This window comes from Aegilops tauschii, chromosome 2 (assembly GCF_002575655.3).
Source record: "Aegilops tauschii subsp. strangulata cultivar AL8/78 chromosome 2, Aet v6.0, whole genome shotgun sequence".
Classification (NCBI taxonomy): Eukaryota; Viridiplantae; Streptophyta; class Magnoliopsida; order Poales; family Poaceae; genus Aegilops; species Aegilops tauschii.
This window is the reverse complement of record NC_053036.3, coordinates 184,573,053-184,596,760: the sequence shown is the minus strand read 5'-3', so window position 1 is coordinate 184,596,760 and position 23,708 is coordinate 184,573,053. Positions and strand designations below refer to the sequence as shown.

Here is a 23,708-nt window from a genome sequence, read left to right as displayed (position 1 = left end):
CAATGTTGATGTCATTCAAAGATCCAGGCATTCCAAAAAAAGCATGCCAAATCCAAGTCTCTTGATCGGCCACCGCTTCAAGGATTATAATGGAACCTTTTTTGTGGCCGTGGAATTGCCCATGCCATGCCTTAGGACAATTCTTCCAACTCCAATGCATGCAATTTATTTAGCCAAGCATACCTGGGAAGCCGCGAGCTTTGTTCATCTCCAATAGCCTCGCGGCGTCTTCAACATTGGGAGATCCCAAATACTCCTAGCCAAACACTTGCACAATTCCGACTGCGAAGCGCTTGACACACATGATGGATTAACTCTCACCCATGGCCAAGTGGTCATCAACTAGATCGGAGGGAATACCGTATGCCAACATACGCAAAGCGGCTGTCACCTTCTGAAAGGTGCTATGCCCGAGCTCTCCAGCGGCATTCCTCCTTTGCTGAAAAAACCGGTCATGACTCGCTAGTTTCTCCGCAATGCGCCTGAACAATTCGGTGCTCATCCTAAACCGGCGCCAGAAGTACGACTCGGGGTACATGGGATTATCCGCAAAATAGTGCCTGATCAATCTATTGTGGGCATCGATCCTATCCCTCCAAATTTTCTGCCGACCCATAACCGAACCACCGTGCTTCGGTTTTTTATTGATGTGCATAGCTAGGATCATTGCAGGATCCTCGTCTTCTTCAATATCAAATTCTTCTTCGAAAGAATCATATGATGAACTCATCTACAATCTTCAATTTAAACTAGGCTATAAAAACTACAAACAACATGCACCAAATTCATGTAAAAAATGGGAAGTTGAAGCAATACATACCTTGCAAGCGTTTTACCGAACACCTTGTGGGCGCTGAGCGGCAGTGGGCGTCCGGGCGCTGTTCGTCGGAGGAATGGCGCGCGCGAGGGGCGGCGACGACTAGAGGGAGAAGGAGGAAGCGGCGGCGGCGCGGGGATAGACTGGGAAGCGCCGGAATGGTCACCGGAACAAATGGGGTGGTGCGGGTGGCGGCGCTGATGTCTACTACGCAACCTTCTTCTTGTAGACTTGTGTTGGGCCTCCAAGCGCAGAGTTTTGTAGGACAGTAGCAAATTTCGCTCAAGTGGATGACTTAAGGTTTATCAATCCGTGGGAGGCGTAGGATGAAGATGGTCTCTCTCAAAGAACCCTGCAACCAAATAACAAAGAGTCTCTTGTGTCCCCAACACACCCAATACAATGGTAAATTGTATAGGTGCACTAGTTCGGCGAAGAGGTGGTGATACAAGCGTAATATGGATAGTAGATATAGGTTTTTGTAATCTAAAAATATAAAAACAGCAAGGTAACAAGTGGTAAAAGTGAGCGAAAACGGTATTGCAATGCTTAGAAACAAGGCCTAGGGTTCATACTTTCACTAGTGCAAGTTCTCTCAACAATGATAACATAATTAGATCATATAACAATCCCTCAACATGCAACAAAGAATCACTTCAAAGTTTCTATCGAAGAACGTAGGACAAAAACGTGCATCAACCCCTATGCATAGATTGCCCCAATGACACCACGACAATCCTCAAGTTGAGTGCCAAAACGTACATCAAGTGAATAAATAGAACATCCCATTGTCACCACAGATATTCCGTCGCAAGACATACATCAAGTGATCTCAAATCCAATACTCAATCCAACATAACGAAACCTCAAAGAGCAAGACTCAATTCATCACAAGAAGGTAGAGGGGAGAAAACACCATATGATCCAGCTATAGTAACAAAGCTCGTGGTACATCAAGATCGTACCATATCAAGAACATGAGAGAGAGAGATCAAACATATAGCTACTGGTACCCTCAGCCCCGAGGGTGAACTACTCCCTCCTCGTCATGGAGAGCGTCGGGATGATGAAGATGGCCATGGGTGATGGTTTCCCCCTCCGGCAGGGTGCCGGAACGGGCTCCAATTGGTTTTTCGTGGCTACAGAGGCTTGCGGCGACGGAACTTTCGATCTAGGTTTATTTCTGGAGGTTTTAGGATTTATAGGAGGTGTTGGCGTCGGGGACAAGTCAAGGGGGCCCACGAGGCAACGACAAGGCAGGGGGCGCGCCCTAGGGGGGGGCCCTCCACCCTTGTGGTTGCCTCGGGACTCTTCTCCGATATCTTTCTGTTCTAGTATTTTTTATATTTTCCAAAAATATTCTCCGTAAATTTTCAGCTCGTTCCGAGAACTTTTATTTCTGCAAAAAAAACGACACCACGGTAGTTCTGCTGAAAATAGCGTCAATCCGGGTTAGTTCTAATCAAATCATACCAAAATCATATAAAATTGTTGTAAACATGGCATAAATATTTCATAAATTATAGATACGTTGGAGACGTATCAGGCGCCAGCGTCTGGGTCGGGGTAGGTGGAAGTCGCGAGCAGGCGCTTGAGTGTGCGGCGCGCGGTAGCGGGCGCAGATAATAAACGGCGCGCGGTAGCGGGCGCAGCAAATAAACGGCGCGCGATGATGTTTCGGACTGCGCGCTGAACACTTTATGCCTCGCGCGGTTATTGCGCCTCCGCTGGAGCTCGCCTAGCGGTTGCGCGCGCTAAAAACCACAAATTTCTGGCGGCGCTTATATAGCGCAGCTGTTGGAGATGCTCAATATAAACTCCCGAACGAGAAGAACTCACAAAAAAAACTTCCATCTCTCCCCACCTCCCGACCCACGCCCGCCGGCCTCCCCCCAGACCCCGCGCGGCGAGCTCGACCCACCCCGTTGGCCTCCCCCCAGACCCGCGCGCCCTGCCACCAACCACCTCCCACCGGCGGCCGCCGGCCCCAACGCCTCACCCGCCGCCGCCACCCCCTCCCCCCGGCCCAACGCGCCTCATTGCGCCGCCGAACCCCCGCACCACCGCGCGCCGCCAGATCCCCGGAGTCCCGCGCGCTGCTGAGACCCGACATCCCAGCGCGCCGCGCCGCGATTTGGTTCGGTCCTGACGAGTTTTCTTGGTTGCCGCCGCAGAGGTGGTGAGCGGCTTCCTCTCCAATGCGGCGTCGGCGGTGTCCGGCTGTGGTCGCTCAAATCGACGGTCAAGACAGGTGACTGCTGGAATCCCTCTCTTCGCCTGCGCGCTTTCCAGGTTTCTTGAATCCGGGTTTTCCTCAAACAATGTTGGTTTCTCTCTGTGTGGGGAGCAGCGAGTGGAGGGCGGCTACACCATGGAGACGGTCTTCGACGGCAGCAAGCTGGGGATCGAGCCGTACGACGTGGAGGTCACCCAGGGTGGCGAGCTGCTCGTCATGGATTCCACGAACAGCAACATCTACCAGATCGCGCTGCCGCTGTCCTGATGTGAGCCCCATTTCTTTTCTTTCTAGTGCTCCCTAAATTTGGCGTATCTAGTTAGTGCCTAGTGGGATTCTGCTAATCAGATGTATGCCAAGTGATTGGTCAGGGTTGGTGTTGAACTGCTGATGTTGTGTGTTGGTTGGAGTCATGAATTCTGCTCTGGCCTATCTCTTGATTGCGATGTATTTGTTAGTTAGCCGTGCGAAATTGTGACGTTTTTCATCTGTTCTTATTGCCTGGTTTGTTTCATTTCAAGAAGTAATTTGCACATGTAAAAGTGGGCAATTGGGTCTATAATTTGTAAGGTGTTCGATCCAATTGCGAACAGGAGGAGCTGGAGTACGCGGAGCAGAATAGCCTCTTCTTCCTAGAGACGTTGGCAAACATAGAGAAGACGTCAGAGGATCCCGGTCGCCGAGCCGGTGTAATTTTTCTGTGAAAATCGAAGTTAGTATGGCTCAGAAAGAAGGAGTACGTGTTAACTTCATTTGGCACTTTCAATTCTCAGTACAAAAGACCGTTTAGAAAAGAAGAAGAAATTGCCGGCTGCTCCTCTTGTTTGATGTTCAGGTGTTTAGTTGTTTGCTGCTTTTTTCTCACTATTTTGCTCAAAAGTTTGTGTCTGCAGAGATCTATGTGCTGCTGGTGCTCACTACCCGCGTGAACATAGGAATGAAGGTCACCATCAGGCAGGGGAGAAGATCACATGATGTGCAGAAAGAAGGTCAGAGTTCAGAACGATGTGTGTGATCTTTGTGCTTTTTTGGGGGTGCATTTCCACATGGGTTTGTGATCTCACTTCCGATTTATGTTTTCATCGCGTGTGTCCGACCACACGTAAAACTGCAGGGGACAACCGGTCCTCGCCCGTGCCATTAGTGTGGTTATCTCCCCTGAATGAGCAGTAGTGCTCGCATGTAGCTCTCCCTCTATGGTTCTTTATCCCCTGTTTGTGTTTATGCTTAACCTTGTAAACAATTCAATGTATGAACTGTACCTCTATTGCTCATGTGTGTACAATGCCTGCTAGATGAAGCTCAATGTGCGAAAAATATGGTTTTTGTTTATGTGGACCTCACCTGTTTTGGTTTTGTGTATATGAGACCTGATTTTTTTTTGTTTGTGTTAAATTTACTAGAACAATTATCTGATGATCATTAATAAAATTATATATTTTTAAAATTAAAAAATGGGTCAATTCGATGATTTTTTAAAATCAAAGAAAATCTTTACATAAAAAATAAAAATAAGAAGTTCAAATTTTAGTAATCCCAAGAAGTTTGAATTGAAGCAAACATAACAATTCAAAAAATGGAATTCCCCACTTCAAAAATAACCACAAGTTCAAATTTAATATAGTGGAAACATTTGATGTTTATTACAAAATTAGGAATTTCTACGTTACTAAAGAATAAACCAAGAAGTGCAAATTCAAAATATATAAGAGTACAAAATTTATAGTGAAGATCGATTTTCATAGTTTCAAAAAACCTAGAGGTTCAAATTTAAATAACGTAGAAGTTCAATGTTTAAAGAAACCAAGAAGATCAGATTTGAAAATTGAACAGTTCAAAAAGTTTATTAAAAACCTAGAAGTTCAAATTTAAATAACGGAACGGTTCAAGTTTTATTACAAACTTGGTTTTTTCCCGTTACTTACAAAAGAAATATCATTTGTGTAACACTAACAAATGGATGAGAAAATTACGAACGAAAATATGTCACAGAAGTTCAACGTGAAAACAGCAGGAAGTTCAACTACTACGCTGGATGCATTTCAGATGAAAAACTTTTAAAATCGTCGCGAGTATAAAAAGATGATCAACACGGGAAAGTTGCGTCTTTACAGCAGCTTTCCATCGGTATATCACTTACTCAATGCCGGTGAGTGGATGGAGAGCTACGAGCAGTGGATGGAGAGCTACCAGCAAAAAAAGCACATGAAAAACAGAGTGAAGTTCAAGTAGACATGCCGAGAAGTTCAAGTCTTCACACGGTGCATTTTGGAAGAATCTGTTTCGCGATAAAGGCAGAACAAATGATCTCGCCGTTTTCGAAATTACTTGAAAACGGCTCGGAATCATAGAAAACCATCAATATGAAAAAGTTTTGCATTTTCCGTAGCTTTTGAACGGTATATTATTTGCCTCATTCAGATAAAGTTTGTAGAAATTACGGTGAAAATACGTTTTTATCCATTTTCAAAATTGACTTAAAACAGTAAGTAATTGAGAGAAAAAATATATACCAAAAAGTTTCGCATTTCCTGAAGCTTTCCAACGCCATATCATTTGCTGCATTCGGACGTACGGTTAAAGAATTAGCTCGAAAATACGAACTCGGTGGAACTTGTACTGTTTTCGAAATTACTTTTAAACCGTTCAAAATTAGAAAAAGAAAATCAACATGAGAAAGCAGCGCATTTTCATAAGCTTTCCAACGCCATATCACTTGCCTCAATTGGATTACCCATTTAGAAATGACATCGCAAATACGAACTCGGCTGTTTTTATGAAATTTTACGATTTTTCAAATTACTCTTTAACCATAGGGAATTAGGAAAAAACTTTCAACATGTGGAAGGAGCGGTTTTGTAGCAGTTTTCCGACACCATATTATTTGCCTCATTCCGATAAACGGTTTAGAAATGCGATCGAAAATACGATTCACATTTTTTGTATGAAGAAAAAACGGTTTTCAAAACTGCTCTTAAACCGCTTACATTTTGCAAAAAATTTAACTTGGGTCGTGATACTGGTGTCCATAGCTTTCCAACGGTATATCGCGAGCCCCATTTGAGCAATGTTGACGGAAATTCAACCTAGCACTGGGAGAAGTTCAGGTCGAACAACTCAGGCAGTAAAATTGCGAAAAACGCAATTTCATCAGGACCCGAGAGCAAAATCCGCCAACGAGCGAGATTCCTATTTAAAACCGGTATTTAGTTGCTAAAAAACGTTTCTAGATTACACTAACATCATATAGAACACGACTAACAAGAATAATTCCCGGGGGAAGCCACGGTTGCGAAGATAGCCCGAAGTCCGGGTTCATACACAGGGAAGTTCAGACGCGTTACTCAGGCAGTTCAGGTTGTGATCAGAATATTATTCTGATCCCGTGATCAGAATACTATTAAAGGGGATCGAACGTCGTGATGGTTCGACCTTGTTCGATCCCCACCTTCCTTCCTACGAGCACCTCCTCCTATCGATCGCCCCACGCCACCGATTTTCTTTCATGGTGCGTCCCACTTCCACCCCCGGTTTACAGGAAAAAACCACAAAACTAAACAGCCCTACCCCACACACGCCTCACGAAGTCACGATCCCCAAGCTAGACCAAGCCAACGTGCACCAGGTCAAGGCATTACATGTGCGATCGGGAGGCGATCACGGCTGCTAGGGTTTCGCTCACAGGGACGGTTTCTTGCTGGCGGCCGTAAGGATTACGACGGCGTGATCCATTGGCTGGCCAGATCGTGTGTTGGTCGTCTCACTCTTGCTTGGCTGTCGCACGGGGGCGATGGCGACGCACAAGATAATGCATCCCCTATGAAGGGTGTCCCGATCCTCATGAGATATGACGCGGAGGAGGAGGATGCAGACCACTCAGCAAGGCTCGGAGGAGGAGGATGCAGGCCACGCAGCAAAGCTGGGACTGGGAGGGCTCATCTTGATGGAGAAGGAAGACCAAGGGATGCTCTTTGAGGACGAGCCAGGTGATCAATTCCAAAACCTTAGATGGGTTGTTGCGGGCAAAGGTATGTTCGTCGAGAAAACTCAACATCCCGAAGCTGGAAAAAACCATGAAGGTTAGGATGGGTTTGGCCGAGGGGAGGCGGCGGTTTGTCGCTATTTGTACTTTTGTACAACTCATGATTCTTGAGTAAGGACTTTCAGCATGCTTGCAGCGCTGCTGCTCTGCCTGAACATGACCTGGAGCGCTGGCCTAGCGCTTATCGTGCTCCACTTCATGGGCACCGCCCTAGCAACTCACAATTGTCCTTATTTGTTTTGTGCTGCACTTCTGCCTCTGGTTGTCGCATGTACAGGTTGCGGGCTGAGTGGAGGTGTGGCGGCAGCAATGACGAGGACTGCATAATTAACCATCCACGGCGAGCACCGCTGCAGCTATTCCTGCTGTGCTCACAGCCTCACACGCCGTGGAGCCGGCCTGCCCTAGCCTTTCCAATCAGCATCCCCGTGCACCTCCGCTTGGCTGATCCAACGCGGGCGACTGCCTGCCAATCCCGGTAGAGCTTCTCTCTACCCACCATGGCCAAGAGGTGAGCAAAATCCAATGACCGGGCCGGTAGGATGCATCCGTAAAGAACCTCCCAATCTGGGGATCTCACGAACACAATTTCTCATCATCTCATGAATACCAGATTTCCAAGTTCTCCTGGGTAGTTCAGGCAAAAATTCTGAAATACTACTTCCAAATCGGCATATGTTTCCATGATATGCTGAGTTAATTGTTGAATATCCATGGAATTAGTATGACAAGTTTAAAACGATTGGTATGTCCCTGTTTGAGGCATGGTTTGAGATAGTGAGTTCGTGTTCTGCTTGGTTAACAACAACTGTACTTGAGTACGTTCTATTCTGAACTTGTCGAGGAAGAGATATAATTTTATACAGGTATGAGTAGGAAACTTTCTGATTGTTTCAGACCATGGTTTTGGTTTTTGAGAAGTACTCTTTAAGTTTTGTTGGTAAGTAATATTTCTGTATTAATTTCGTGATAACTAATCAGTTTGTATGATATCAGGCCCATTTTTCAAATGAAAGTTTTTTTCTAGGGAAATGAATTGGAGGAATTTTACTTGGGCATTACGCTCATCTTTTTATTAGGTGAGGTTAATACCCTGACCCCTGAACTGTGATGCAGACGGTTCTTGGTTTCGCTGGATCTGATTAGATCTTGGGAGCATTTTTCTTTTGACGCCTCAATTATAGAGGAGTTTACATCGTACGTTGTAGTAAAACTTACTAGAGACAACCAGTTTTGTTTGAGCTTTGGTCATGTTATTTCATGTCCCAATTTTGATGCAAGTGGTCGGATTCTTTCAGTCTGTGTGTAGCATGTTATGTTTCAGTTCAAGCTGGCAGAGTACAGAGCGATGTGATGGTCCAAATTCTCACGACATATCATGGTTAGTCATTCAAAATTTAGCATCTCATAATGTGATGCCCAATTACTTCCACTAAACATTTTTCATATACGATGATTTATTGTAATGTACAGAACATTTTTCATGTATAATGACCTTTGTAACGTTCGTTTACTATTTTTTGCAAGAAGACAGATTTTAGTACCACCTATAATCATATCTTAGGTGACTGCGTGTACAAGTACGTGTCCGTTTTTTTTGGATTAAGAACACCAATGCGTTAATATGGTATTGACATTTTTGGCACTTGACCTGGACACGGAATTTTGGCTACGGGGAGCATATGGTCCCTAATAAACAGTAAAATTAAAATAAATAGTAAATAAAAAGCCAAAATTCTGATATTCTTTTGTAGATGTTCAAGTTAGTGTAGCAAGTGTGATTGACAATTTTCATGCGATACGGGATAGCAATGCTTCGTCGGTGAAAAAAATAAAATTAAGTGTAGCATTTGGTGTTCGACTTATTTTTTTGCATAAGTCAAAATGCTTAAGTTTTTTCCTTGAAAATTTGACAACAAAAAAGGTATCCTTACCAATCATGCAGTGTGGGTGCTCACCAGTACCGTAGAAAGGGGGGGGGGGTAGATGTATGGTCGGGGGCAACGATGGACCATCGAAGAAGGCGGCTCGGGCAGGGCAGCACCCAACATTGGAACCGGTTGCAACCACTGTCAAAAGGTGGGTCATGGGGACGAAATCAAGTAGTTGACAATGACCATGAAATTTTAGAAGAAGGGGTGGGGATAGAGGGATGGTCAGGGGCAACGGTGGACCTACGTAGAAGACGGCTTGGGTAGGGAGGCACGCGACATCGACATCGATCATGACCAGTGTCGGAGGGTGGATCAGATGCAATAGTGAACCAGCTGAGAAGGTAGCTCGGGCAGGGTGGCATCCACACCGGTCGTGACCAGTCTCGGGCAACGTGAACCGATGGAGAAGGCAGCTCGGGTAGGGTGGCGCACGACATTGACACTGGCCGCGACCAATGTCCGAGGATGGGCCGTGGGGTCGGAAGGAGGAAGGTGAAGAGGAGGAAGAAGAAATTGATCAAGGAACTTTACAACCGACAAAAATAGACGACTGATGCATAGTTGCTCTCATAGTTTCCACTAAAAATGCTAGAAGGCGAAGGACTTCACTCATGTCACTTTGTCATCAATTTGATTCATGTTCCTATATTTCGCCCATAGCTTGCCCGTGGCAACGCACGGGCATTCTACTAGTATATATATAAATATAAATAACACCAGCACCCAGACGTCGGCACAAGCCGTCGGCTCCCCCCGCGTGCATGTGCTATTATGTTGTAATAGGTTACAAATATTCTCCACCTTGGCAGCTATTCTGTACCCCTTAGGATTTATCCATGCGTCGAACCTCCATGTATATTAGACTTGAGATTATACGATGAGCACCGCTGCTACTCCCAGGCTGCACATGACTCCACCTATAATTGTAGTCCCTGCTCGTCTTCTTCATAGTCAATACTCGAGCAAAATTAAGTCACTTCTTTACTCTAGTTTGCACTGCCAACTTACAGAGTATCCATTCAATGTCATCACACACCGATCATTGTCTGTTTGAAAGTGAACAACTTAAATATTGGACGCCACATATAAAAGTTGCCCAACTCAATATCCTAACTCTTCATGACTGATGTCTGAAATTTAAAAGAAATTCACCAACGCCCGGTTGTCACCTTAGTCAAATCTACAGGTGTCTCACTCTTTTTTCCAGATAGTTTCTTACATGTTCCACACCTATAACACTCCGCTTTCTTATGTACTTGTCATCTGCACTTTGCCATGTGCACTGAACACCACAGAATAAACGACCATATATTGTCTCAGCTTTTGACAAATTCATACTTTCCGTCACTTTCTTAGATTTTGCATGGTCAACTATCATCTATCTCCCGGTATCAATAGACCCTATCACCAACTTGAACCTGGTACTGCCAACACCGCTTCAGCACCCTCTCCACACTTTGTCCGGCCACATGTCTGACTTCCAGTGCCTTGGTCTATCGTCGTGTTCCATGCTTACCGCACGCCTCGCTGCTATGATCTCATCAAGCCTCTGCAGTCCTGATCGAGTCCTGGATAGCTAGCCCACACCGCCTCAACCCCTACTACAGAGAACCACCGATCATCGTCGTCCAACACCGAGTAACACTTTTCCTTCAGACCACTAGGTCCCAGTCTGAACCACGTGTCTCTCACTTTTTCCGCTAATAGGCTTCAACTTTTGGATCCTTACATCGTAACCCCTCTATCAGCACCGAGTGAAGTCTTCCACCAGACTCCCGCTCCACCTTTAACATGACTCCATGTAGCTGGCCATGCTACCCCGCGCCCCATCGACTTCAAGCTCTTGAAGGAAATATGCCCTAGAGGCAATAATAAAGTTGTTATTTATATTTCCTTATATCTTGATAAATGTTTATTATTCATGCTAGAATTGTATTAACCGGAAACTTGATACATGTGTGGATACATAGACAAAACATAGTGTCCCTAGTAAGCCTCTACTAGACTAGCTTGTTAATCAAAGATGGTTAAGTTTCCTAACCATAGACATGTGTTGTCATTTGATGAACGGGATCACATCATTAGAAGAATGATGTGATGGACAAGACCCATCCGTTAGCTTAGCATAATGATCGTTAAATTTTATTGCTATTGCTTTCTTCATGACTTATACATATTCCTTTGACTATGAGATTATGCAACTCCCGAATACCGGAGGAATACTTTGTGTGCTATGAAACATCACAACGTAACTGGGTGATTATAAAGATGCTCTACAGGTATCTCCGAAGGTGTTTGTTGGGTTGGCATAGATCGAGATTAGGATTTTTCACTCCGAGTATCGGAGAGGTATCTCTGGGCCCTCTTGGTAATGCACATCATAATAAGCCTTGCAAGCAATGTGACTACAGAGTTAGTTGCGGGATGATGCATTACGGAACGAGTAAAGAGACTTGCCGGTAACGAGATTGAACTAGGTATGAGGATACCGACGATTGAAAAGGAATATCAAACGAAACCCAAACGGAATGAAACCTTCGGGAGAGTTATTTTTGGAACAAATGTGATCCAGGGAACTTGGAGTGGACGTCAAGAAAGAAGCGAGGAGGCCACGAGGCAGGGAGGCGCGCCTGCCCCCTGGGCGCGCCCCCACCCTCGTGGGCCCCTCGCAGCTCCACCGACCTACTTCTTCCTCCTATATATATCCATATACCCCGAAAACATCCAGGAGCACCACGAAACCCTATTTCCAACGCCGCAACCTTCTGTACCCATGAGATGCCATCTTGGGGCCTTTTCCGGCGCTCCGCCGGAGGGGGCATCGATCACGGAGGGCTTCTACATCAACACCATAGCCTCTCCGATGATGTGTGAGTAGTTTACCTCAGACCTTCGGGTCCATTGTAATGACCCGACCCGAAATCGGTCAAGTCTCTGTGGAGCTGTACCATCCCAAGATCATGCTGGCACACACAGTACATTGATGCAAAGATTCAAAGTTCAATCACACCTGAATTTATTACACGATTCTCATATCGAGTCTTTATTACATCATAATAAATTCGGCCGAAGGCCAACTCATGAGAAATAAACTAAATAAAGCTGCGGAAGCGTAGACGAATAGCGAGTCCATCCGACTCCAAAGGGCAATCGCCAAGCGGGGATCGTAGCCTCACTCCTGGTCGGAAAACTCCTCTGCAACATAAGACGTTGCAGCCGTGTAGGTCAGCATTTTGAATATGCCGGCAAGTCATGAAAAGAGAACAACAATAAAATTACTAATACTATATGCAATTTGGCTGCGGGGCTCTAAGTTTCATTGTTTTGCGAAAAAGCCGGTTTTTCCCTACGACAAGGACTTGTTTGCAACTACTACAAAATGTTGGTAGTTATTGAGATGGTTCCGCCAACCAATGTCTCGTTCCCAATTATTAAATAACCCCCTCAATTAATTTATTAAGTTCAGTGTTGAGATGTCCGAAATACTCCAATTCCAGAGGCTCAGTTGTGCGTAACCGGGGACACGGCTAATCGATTAGGTTGTTACTCTGCAGAGGTTTGTGCACTTTACCCGCAAGAATCGTTCCCTACTTTAAGTCTTCGCACTGCCTGGTGTTTGAAGACGGGACGAACGAAACAGGGTCTTCCGAAGGGTTCCTCTGGGCCACTGCCGGTGCCCATCCAATCCTACCGTTCTTCTACATCTCGTAGCACCGTCCGGCCAGAGTCACGCCTAGGGTCAACCCAGCCAGAGCCCATAATGGCTTGCGGCTGCACAGGTAAGCTTCCGGTCAATGGGGTATCCATCCATCTCTTCGTGGCTGGGTGAAGCTTTCCGCAAGATGTCATGGCGCTTCTCCATGCATCCCGGCCATCCGCTGGTTTCTCCAGGGTGCCCGTCAACCGTCCTCCACCCAGTAGTGAATTTTGAAGTCCATCTTGAGCTTGACGTCATGGGGTTGTCATCATCTTGACTCTCGCATCTCCCTTATGAATCACTCAACCAACCCCGTCTACGAGCATAGCAAAATAAACTACATCGTCCCGGGCATTGGTAACAAGGGAGAAGGGTTCATCCTACCTCATGATACTACTTAAGAACATAACTTAACAAAATTCTCCTACTGCATGCATGGTGGGGAGGTATAACTCTAATGCAATAAAATCATGGGTATTGTGAAAACATGATCAAATGACTTGCCTGGCTGACGGTCTTCGAAAGCTAGCGACTCGTAATAGCAGGCTTCGCACTCCGGAAATTCTACCGAGTCAAACAATAGCACAAATAAGTATAGCACAATATAACATAACAACAAGTTGAAGTAAAACACCCACGTACTCAAACCAAAACCAAAGAAAAACTCGGAGAAAGCAAATCAAGGTTTTCATCATATCAAGCAACAACTAAGAAATAGTTTTACACAACTAAAACCTTTCTTAACAGAACCTAAGCATTGGTTTTGCTAACTAACAGAAGGAAAAACATCATACAAACTAGGAGCAAAAAGAATCACATCAAAAGCTATTATAGAACTCCTATTATGCCTAAAACAATGCTAGCAAAGAAAATAAAATAAAAATTTTATTCTACTGTAAATAAAAGTTCATCCTCTGTAGCTACAGAAACTAATCTAAAATAAACTATAACATAACAAAAATAAAATTATTTACTAACTAGAACAGTAGGAAAACAGTAGCTAGCTAAATAAACAAGAAAAACTTAATTTCGACATAAAACTAATTGTTTATTAAATCTAAAATACCAAAACAAGTTCCTACTGCTAGGCATGGTCAAAACTAAGCAGTATCAAAAAAGAATCACTAAAAAATAATAATCCTAACTCAATTTATGGCAGAAAAACTAATCTGTCTAAATCTAATATAAAACTATTTATAATAATTTAAACATGGCTAAACATATTTTCTACAGAAACTACAACAAATTTGCAAACTAACAAAAAAAGAATCAACTAAAAATATTAAAAAACCTAAGAGAAACAGATTTTACAAGATTGGAACTTTTCTGTTTTTAAAACAGAACGTAAATAACAGAAAAAAAAACTAATGGGCGCTATTGGGCTCGGGGTGGTGCGATCAGAAACTAAACCGCGCCCGGTCGTTAACTAACATATGCGTACATTGTATAACTAAAAGAAACCAGTGAACCGGTTTAAATCTAAACCTAAAAAAAACCGTACACTAAAACCAATAAAAAAACGAGTTACTAAACCGATCTAACGGTTCGATCTAAAGGAAAAAAAAAACTATAGAGGAGCGCTCGTGCTTACAGAGAGGAACGGCGTGGCAGAGAAGAAGAGGGCTTCGGCGGGGCGGCGGCTCCGGTCGACGACGGCGTCGGCGGTGATGTCTAGGAGATGCAGAGAGGCGAGGGCGTCCGATTTTCTGTTGATGGTGAGGCGAGGGGACGTCGGGGACGGCGGAGACGACGAGGACGAGGTGGTGGAGCTCGGTGCTCCGGCGGAGCACGCGGGGTTGGGGGCGGCCTCTGTAGATGACGAAGACGAACAAAAACATGTCAAAAAGGTTTGTGAGGTCGGGCTAGACCGATAGCACAGGTTAGAGAGGCTGGGGATGCTCACCGGTGAAGCAAAACGGCGGTGAACTTCGGTGGCTGGGGCGAGATCGGAATGGAGATGGTGGCGGCTGTGGAGGGTTTTAGAGAGGGGTTTTGAAGGGGATCGCGAGAGGACGGGTAGGGCTACTTATAGGACGTGTTACTTGGGCGAGGGGAAGGCTTTAGCTAGGGTTTTGGAGAGGGGCGCACGCGGCCAGCGTCGAACGGAGCGAGATACGGGCACGGGAGTATCGGGACGAAGGAGATGATGCTGTGGGGTCCAGCGGTTAGAGGAGAAAAGAAGATAAGGAAAGAGAAAGAAAAAAAAGAGAGAAAGAGATAGTTACGTGAGGGAGGAGTTACGTGAGATCTCTCTCACGAGCGTGCGCGAGGAGCGGCGCTGGCTGGCGGCCTGTGCGGGCGACTGGGCTGGCGCCTGGCTAGTGGGCTGCGGCCCGGGTGGCTAGGCTTGCTGGCCTGGCGCCCGGCTTTTTTTTTGAATTAGACAGAGGGAGGAAAAATATATAGGAGAATATATATATATTTTATATAGGACATATATATATATATCAAAATTCTCAGGGGAATTTATCCTACAACGTGGACATTTTTCCAAAGGCAAAACAGAAACTAAAAAAAACACTTTCTGGAAATCCCAAATAAAGTTCAAATTTAAATTCAAACTTTTTGGCAATACTTTTCTTCTGACTTTTTTTAGTGTCATGTTAGCTCCTCTCATACTTTTAAACAAGTATTTGTCAGGGATATCTGAAACAAATTTCGAATGCCAAGTTGAATTCAAATTCAAATAAAACTCAAATGCCTCTGAAAATTTCCAAATGCCACTCAATTCAAACAAAATGCATAGATGCTTAGCTAATAATTGTAAAACATTCCAAATTGAAAATTTAGGATGTTACAAACCTACCCACCTTAAGATGAATCTCGCCCTCGAGATTCAGGTTGGCTAGCAAATAGGTGCGCGTGGTCTCGGCGGAGGTCTTCTTCTCGCTCCCAGGTGGCTTCCTCCTCGGAATGATGACTCCACAGAACCTTGCAAAACTTGATGATCTTGCTGCGGGTGACTCTGTTTGCAGTCTCGAGAATTCGGACGGGTTTCTCCTTATAAGTCAGATCACTGTCGAGCTGTATGGCCTCTAGGGGCACTGTGTCTCTCAACGGAATTTCGGCCATCTCAGCATGGCATTTCTTCAGTTGAGAAACATGGAAGACATCGTGAACTCCGGACAATCCTTCCGGCAATTCCAGCTTGTAAGCGACTTCTCCTCTGCGTTCGAGGACTTTATAGGGGCCTATAAACCGGGGTGCTAACTTTCCTTTAACACCGAACCTCTTGATTCCTCGAAGTGGGGACACACGGAGATATGCTCGGTCTCCAACTTCATACGTTATCTCCTTGCGTTTACTGTCGGCATAACTCTTCTGTCTCGACTGTGCTATCTTGAGTCTATCTCGAATCAGCTTGACCTTCTCTTCGGAGTCTCTGATAAGATCGGGACCAAAAAGTTTTCGGTCTCCAACACCATCCCACAGCAATGGTGTTCTACACCTCCTTCCGTATAGAGCTTCGAAAGGGGCCATCTTCAGACTGGTCTGATAGCTGTTGTTGTACGAGAACTCTGCATATGGCAAGTTGTCATCCCAGCTAGACCCATAGTCTAGCGCACATGCTCTCAACATGTCCTCCAAAATTTGGTTGACTCTCTCGGTCTGTCCATCTGTCTGCGGATGAAAAGCTGTACTGAACTCCAGCCTCGTTCCCAAAGTTTCATGCAACTGATTTCAAAACTTTGAGGTAAATTGTGTTCCTCTATCTGACACGATACTCCTCGGAACTCCATGCAGACATACGATCCTGGTCATGTATATCTTGGCTAACTTAGCGCTGGTATATGTGGTCTTCACGGGAATGAAATGAGCTACCTTGGTCAAGCGATCAACCACTACCCAGATAGAATCATAACCTGAAGGGGTCCTCGGTAATCCTGTGATAAAATCCATTCCAAGTTTTTCCCATTTCCACTCGGGTATCGGCAAAGGTTGAAGTAACCCTGCCGGCTTCTGATGTTCCGCCTTTACTCGCTGACAAACATCGCATACTGCTACGTACTCGGCAATATCCTTCTTCATACCTGTCCACCAGAAACTTTCCTTCAAATCCAGATACATCTTGGTGTTGCCTAGGTGAATCGAGTATGGTGAATCATGGGCCTCTTGAAGAATTAACTTCCTGACCTCTGGGTCATTAGGCACATAGATGCGATCCTCAAACCATAAAGTTCCGTGCTCATCTTCACGAAAACCTTTCGCCTTTCCGTTACACATCTTTTCCTTTATCTCTGCAATTTCCTTGTCTGTCTTCTGGGCTTCACGGATTATTTCGGTCAGAGTGGACTGTATATCCAAGGTGGCGACAAATCCTCTCGGTACTATCTCCAGTCGGAGCTCTCTGAGATCGTCGGTTAATTCCTGAGGTAATCCTCCAGCTATGAGGGTGTTCACATAACTTTTACGGCTCAAGGCATCTGCTACAACATTTGCCTTCCCTAGGTGATAATGCAATCTCATGTCATAGTCCTTGATCAATTCAAGCCATCTCCTCTGCCTGAGGTTCAATTCCTTCTGCGTGTAAATATACTTCAGGCTCTTATGATCCGTGTAAACATCACAACTGTTTCCGACGAGGAAATGTCTCCAGGTCTTGAGTGCGTGCACTACGGCTGCTAACTCCAAATCGTGTGTGGCATAATTCATCTCGTGAGGTCGTAGCTGTCTGGAGGTATAAGCTACAACTTTTCCTTCCTGCATGAGCACTCCTCCGAGTCCTTGACGAGAAGCATCACAATATACCTGGTAATCCTTGTGTATGTCCGGCAAAATTAGTACTGGGGCTGTAACCAGACGTTTCTTCAGCTCCTGAAAACTGGTTTCACAATCCTCGGTCCAATTGTACTTGGCTTCCTTCTTCAACAGCTCAGTCATGGGCTTGGCAATCTTGGAGAAATTCTCAATAAACCTCCGATAATATCCTGCGAGTCCGAGAAAACTGCGGATCTCCTTGACTGAGGTGGGGGACTGCCAGTTGGTGACCGATTCGACCTTGGTGGGGTCGACTGCTATTCCTTCTCCTGAAATAACATGTCCGAGGAATCCGACTTCCTTTAGCCAAAATTCACATTTGCTGAACTTGGCATATAACTGATGTTCCCGGAGTTTCTCCAGAACTAGACGCAGATGTTCCTTATGCTCTTCCTCGCTCTTGGAGAAAACCAATATGTCATCGATGAACACCACGACAAACTTGTCCAGATATTCCATAAATATTTTGTTCATCATGCTCATGAAATACGCAGGGGCATTAGTTAATCCGAATGACATGACGGTATACTCATATAAACCATACCTGGTGGTGAAAGCTGTTTTGGGTATATCCTGTTCACGAATCTTCAACTGATGATACCCTGATCGAAGATCGATCTTGGAGAATACCTTGGCTCCAACTAGTTGATCAAATAAATCATTAATCATCGTTCAATGAACGATAATCCACAACCATTCTCAGGGTTCCATCCTTCTTTTCTACCAAAAGAACTGGGGCTCCCCAAGGTGACGAGCTTGGGCGAATATATCCTTTCTCCAATAGCTCCTTAATTTGCTTCTTGATCTCTTCCAAATCATTCGGGGGGATCCGATAGGGTCTCTTAGATATTGGGGCTGTGCCGGGCAATAACTCAATCAAAAACTCAATGTCTCTGTCCGGTGGCATTCCTGGTAATTCCTCTGGAAACACATCGGGAAAATCTTGCACTACGGGCACTTCCTCCTGAACAACACCCGTGAGGGAATTGACCCGATTCTTCATCGGTGTGCGTTTGGATACATACTTGATCCTTTTCTGCTTCGGGGTGGTGAGCAAAATCGTCTTGCGAGCACAGTCGATGTTTCCTTCAAACTTGGTCAACCAATCCATGCCTAGAATTACATCCAAACTCTGAGATTCCAATACTATGAGGTCTGCGGGAAAATCATGGTTTCCGATGCTGAGGGTCGAATGACAGCCTAAGCCTGCCATCATCTCTCCTCCTGGGGAAGTGACCTGAAGCGGGGTTCTAAGGGTTCTAGTGGGCAACCCGTACTTTTCCACAACTACCCTTGATATGAATGAATGCGTTGCACCGGAATCAAAGAGTACCAATACTGGATGTGAATTTAATAAAAACTTACCAACCACAGTGTCTGGCTGATCATAGACGTCCTCCACGTCAAGGTGATTCACCTGAGCACGAGAAAAAGGGTTGGGCTTCTTTGCTGAGCTTCCATTGCCGTTGCCGTTTCCATTCCTCTGCTTGGCCTCCGGACAATCGGTGGCATAGTGTCCTGTCTTCTGGCACTTGAAACAGGTGATATGACTCAGATCCTTCTGAGCCGGAGCAGGACGGTGTTGCTTGCCATTGCCTCCATTGCCCGACTTGGAGTTGTTGTCGTGGTTGCGATTGTTCCCATTCCCTCCATGGTTATGTCCTCCATGATTATGTCCTCCATGGGTGTGATGGGTATGTCCTCCTGAGTATGGGGTATAGCGGGGCTTCTGCTGAGCTCCGGAGTTGTACTTTCCCTGGCCATATTTCCGCTTGCGGCTATCAATCTGCTGCTGCTTGCCTTCAATTATGGTGGCCTTGTCTACCAGCTCCTGGTAGTTGTTGAAGGTAGCCACCATTAGCTGCATTCCTAGCTCATCATTGAGTCCCTCGAGAAACTTCTCTTGCTTTGCGGCATCTGTGGCCACATCATCTGGGGCATAGCGAGATAATTTGCTGAACTCATCCACGTACTGCCCCACAGTACGGTTCCCCTGGCGTAAGTTGCGGAATTCACGCTTCTTCAGACTCATGGCTCCAGCTGAGACATGAGCGGTGCAGAAGGCCTGCTGGAACTCAGCCCATGTCACGGTGGCGGCCGGATAAGTGGCGGTGTAGTTCTCCCACCAAGAAGCTGCAGGTCCATCAAGCTGATGTGCGGCAAAGCGCACCTTCTCTGCATCTGTGCATCAGCAGTGGCTAACTCCCTTCCGACCTTGCGGAGCCAATCATCGGCCACAATCGGCTCAGTGCTGCTAGAGAACACTGGCGGATTCAGCCTTAGGAAGCGGGTCAAGTTGTCAACAGGGGGTGGTGGCGGTGGATTGTTGTTGTTGTTGTTGTTGTTGTTGTTGTTGTTGTTGTTGTTGTTGTTGTTCTGGTTCTGGATGAGCATCTGCATCAGGGCATTCTGCTGCTGGATCAGCTGGGTGAGCTCCGGCGGAAAGTTGAAACCGGGGTCACGTCTCGGAGGCATCTGGTGTTTTGGAGTGGATGAGAAATTAGAATAGAACAAGGGTCTAATGAGAAAATAGCACTACCCATATGAATGCACAATCATAATCACACTAATCATTTATTCATTCATCTCAAACAAGGTTCAATCTGGGATTACAAAAATATCTCACGACTAATCGAAAATAACGGCCTAACTGATCGACGAAAAAAATAAAGTAACATGGCGGTCGACTAAATGTCTTCATAAATTATTCTTGCGTCCTCCGGTGCGGCGTCCTCTGGTGCGGCGTCTCCTCTTGCGGCTTCCTTCAGTGGAGCTCTCTTCATAATCCTGGTCATTGCTTACGAGAGGTCCATCATCTCCACTCGGAAAAAGGTCTTCTCCCATGTCTATCTTCTCCTCAAGTGTGGCAATATATTTATCCCGGACCTCGATTCTCTCCATAAAATCCTTGACTTCTTCTTCATGTTCAAGGAAGTCCGCGCGTGCTTTCTCCTCCAGTTCCAGTTCACGGAACAACAACCTCCTGTGTACCTTCGAGTTTCGGCGCGTCTGGATTTCCCGGTTCCTGATGAGACTCTCCAAGTCTTGGACATATGAAAGAATGGAGTCGTCCTCTACGGTACGGATGATATCTCCATTCCTAGCTCTGCGAGAAATCATGGCGAGGTCTGATGGGTCGAGCTCGGCCCTGTACTCTTCTCGGAGATGTCCAAGTGCATGATAAATCGCCATGTCTCTTCCGAGGATCCAAGTGAAATCGGTAAACTCAAAGTCAATGGGCTCTGAATGTCCTCCGAAGGTCCTCCCTGGAATGTGCACCATAATCCTGTAGCGGGTATCCGTCGGAAGTGCATTGATAGGCTTCCCGGTGATTGAGGGCAGGGCAATCTTCAGCTTCTTCACGATCTGAACCAGCTTCTTGCCGAGAAGCATCGTCTCATCTGGCTGGCAAAACTCCGGTAGCAGAACTGGGGTGAACTCGGCGGCCATCTAGAATGTTGAAAATCGGAGAGAAGTCAGAAATGAACAGGGGAGAATTACGGAATGATAAGGACATAAAATAAAATAGTCTCTTCCTATGGCTTTCCGATCCTAGGGGTTACGTCCTACGGTTAGCGTGTGCTCTGATACCATCTCTGTAATGACCCGACCCGTAATCGGTCAAGTCTCTGTGTAGCTGTACCATCCCAAGATCATGCTGGCACACACAGTACATTGATGCAAAGATTCAAAGTTCAATCACACCTGAATTTATTACACGATTCTCATATCGAGTCTTTATTACATCATAATAAATTCGGCCGAAGGCCAACCCATGAGAAATAAACTAAATAAAGCTGCGGAAGCGTAGACGAATAGCGAGTCCATCCGACTCCAAAGGGCAATCGCCAAGCGGGGATCGTAGCCTCACTCCTGGTCGGAAAACTCCTCTGCAACATAAGACGTTGCGGCCGTGTAGGTCAGCATTTTGAATATGCCGACAAGTCATGAAAAGAGAACAATAAAATTACTAATACTATATGCAATTTGGTTGTGGGGCTCTAAGTTTCATTGTTTTGTGAAAAAGCCGGTTTTTCCCTACGACAAGGACTTGTTTGCAACTACTACAAAATGTTGGTAGTTATTGAGATGGTTCCGCCAACCAATGTCTCGTTCCCAATTATTAAATAACCCCCTCAATTAATTTATTAAGTTCAGTGTTGAGATGTCCGAAATACTCCAATTCCAGAGGCTCAGTTGTGCGTAACCGGGGACACGGCTAATCGATTAGGTTGTTACTCTGCAGAGGTTTGTGCACTTTACCCGCAAGAATCGTTCCCTCCTTTAAGTCTTCGCACTGCCTGGTGTTTGAAGACGGGACGAACGAAACAGGGTCTTCCGAAGGGTTCCTCTGGGCCACTACCGGTGCCCATCCAATCCTACCGTTCTTCTACATCTCGTAGCACCGTCCGGCCAGAGTCACGCCTAGGGTCAACCCAGCCAGAGCCCATAATGGCTTGCGGCTGCACAGGTAAGCTTCCGGTCAATGGGGTATCCATCCATCTCTTCGTGGCTGGGTGAAGCTTTCCGCAAGATGTCATGGCGCTTCTCCATGCATCCCGGCCATCCGCTGGTTTCTCCAGGGTGCCCGTCAACCGTCCTCCACCCAGTAGTGAATTTTGAAGTCCATCTTGAGCTTGACGTCATGGGGTTGTCATCATCTTGACTCTCGCATCTCCCTTATGAATCACTCAACCAACCCCGTCTACGAGCATAGCAAAATAAACTACATCGTCCCGGGCATTGGTAACAAGGGAGAAGGGTTCATCCTACCTCATGATACTACTTAAGAACATAACTTAACAAAATTCTCCTACTGCATGCATGGTGGGGAGGTATAACTCTAATGCAATAAAATCATGGGTATTGTGAAAACATGATCAAATGACTTGCCTGGCTGACGGTCTTCGAAAGCTAGCGACTCGTAATAGCAGGCTTCGCACTCCGGAAATTCTACCGAGTCAAACAATAGCACAAATAAGTATAGCACAATATAACATAACAACAAGTTGAAGTAAAACACCCACGTACTCAAACCAAAACCAAAGAAAAACTCGGAGAAAGCAAATCAAGGTTTTCATCATATCAAGCAACAACTAAGAAATAGTTTTACACAACTAAAACCTTTCTTAACAGAACCTAAGCATTGGTTTTGCTAACTAACAGAAGGAAAAACATCATACAAACTAGGAGCAAAAAGAATCACATCAAAAGCTATTATAGAACTCCTATTATGCCTAAAACAATGCTAGCAAAGAAAATAAAATAAAAATTTTATTCTACTGTAAATAAAAGTTCATCCTCTGTAGCTACAGAAACTAATCTAAAATAAACTATAACATAACAAAAATAAAATTATTTACTAACTAGAACAGTAGGAAAACAGTAGCTAGCTAAATAAACAAGAAAAACTTAATTTCGACATAAAACTAATTGTTTATTAAATCTAAAATACCAAAACAAGTTCCTACTGCTAGGCATGGTCAAAACTAAGCAGTATCAAAAAAGAATCACTAAAAAATAATAATCCTAACTCAATTTATGGCAGAAAAACTAATCTGTCTAAATCTAATATAAAACTATTTATAATAATTTAAACATGGCTAAACATATTTTCTACAGAAACTACAACAAATTTGCAAACTAACAAAAAAAGAATCAACTAAAAATATTAAAAAACCTAAGAGAAACAGATTTTACAAGATTGGAACTTTTCTGTTTTTAAAACAGAACGTAAATAACAGAAAAAAAACTAATGGGCGCTATTGGGCTCGGGGTGGTGCGATCAGAAACTAAACCGCGCCCGGTCGTTAACTAACATATGCGTACATTGTATAACTAAAAGAAACCAGTGAACCGGTTTAAATCTAAACCTAAAAAAACCGTACACTAAAACCAATAAAAAAACGAGTTACTAAACCGATCTAACGGTTCGATCTAAAGGAAAAAAAAACTATAGAGGAGCGCTCGTGCTTACAGAGAGGAACAGCGTGGCAGAGAAGAAGAGGGCTTCGGCGGGGCGGCGGCTCCGGTCGACGACGGCGTCGGCGGTGATGTCTAGGAGATGCAGAGAGGCGAGGGCGTCCGATTTTCTGTTGATGGTGAGGCGAGGGGACGTCGGGGACGGCGGAGACGACGAGGACGAGGTGGCGGAGCTCGGTGCTCCGGCGGAGCACGCGGGGTTGGGGGCGGCCTCTGTAGATGACGAAGATGAACAAAAACAT

At 45.2% G+C, this 23,708-nt stretch overlaps 1 long non-coding RNA gene across 1 annotated transcript; it reads left to right on the top strand.

The window, feature by feature from the left end:
• The first annotated feature begins 2,648 nt into the window (after positions 1-2,648).
• Positions 2,649-4,385, top strand: LOC109755437 (uncharacterized). The gene is made up of 4 exons (XR_002230977.4): positions 2,649-3,068; positions 3,168-3,321; positions 3,647-3,789; positions 3,934-4,385. It is a non-coding gene; the product is annotated as an uncharacterized lncRNA (long non-coding RNA).
• The last annotated feature ends 19,323 nt before the right edge of the window (positions 4,386-23,708 follow it).